Source organism: Peromyscus californicus, unplaced genomic scaffold, assembly GCF_007827085.1.
Source record: "Peromyscus californicus insignis strain IS unplaced genomic scaffold, ASM782708v3 Scaffold_9__1_contigs__length_137607984, whole genome shotgun sequence".
NCBI classification, from domain to species: Eukaryota; Metazoa; Chordata; class Mammalia; order Rodentia; family Cricetidae; genus Peromyscus; species Peromyscus californicus.
The window spans coordinates 68,169,126-68,169,877 of NW_026294617.1; positions in this window are offsets into that span (position 1 = coordinate 68,169,126).

Sequence of the window (752 nt, forward strand, 5' to 3'; positions counted from 1 at the left end):
TTTCCAGTCTCCTATCTCACCTGCCTTTCCTGTGATCTGTTTTCTTTCCCAGCTCCCTCTCCTCACCTCTCTCCTCTCTTTTTGCAGCAGTAGCCCGCTGGAAGGGGACTCAGGGACCTGGGCAGGCTCCTCCCTGCGACGGACCTTCAGCTTCCTCTTGGGCATGACCGGCAAGGCCAAGGTAGGAGACAGCCCGGTGAATAGGAGGCTCAGATCTGCTTGCAATGCTCTCCATTTCTCTTCCTCCATGTCTCCGCAGGCCACCCCGCCCAACTCTCCTCACAGAGACTCGGGGCCAGGGCTTTCATTTTAGGAGAACACATGGTGTACCTTCAAGGCTCTGAGTGTCCCAGAAAATCAGCCTTTCTCCGTTCCCCTCCTTTCCTGCTTAGCAGACAGCTGCGGCAGACAGCTGGAAGAGAAGGGCCAGGAGCGGAGGAATGGCTCAGGGCTCCCTTGCTTTAGGCCACCCATAGCTAAGAGGTGGGCAGCAGAAAGCTTGCCCATTGGACACCAGGATGATAATTACAGCAAACGCCTTTCACTTATTCATAGAGTGAGAGTTTTCAAAGTGCTTTTACACTCATAATTTTATGGGTGGATACAGCAACTGAAGGAGTTGAAATGAGACCACAGGCAGAGTGGGAGCCAGGGAGGTATGTGATTATGGAGCACATGTGTGGCCATGTGCCTAGGGATGCCAGGAAGTGAAGGTGTCCTGCCCTCGCCTGTGCGGGTCGGCACTCCTTGAC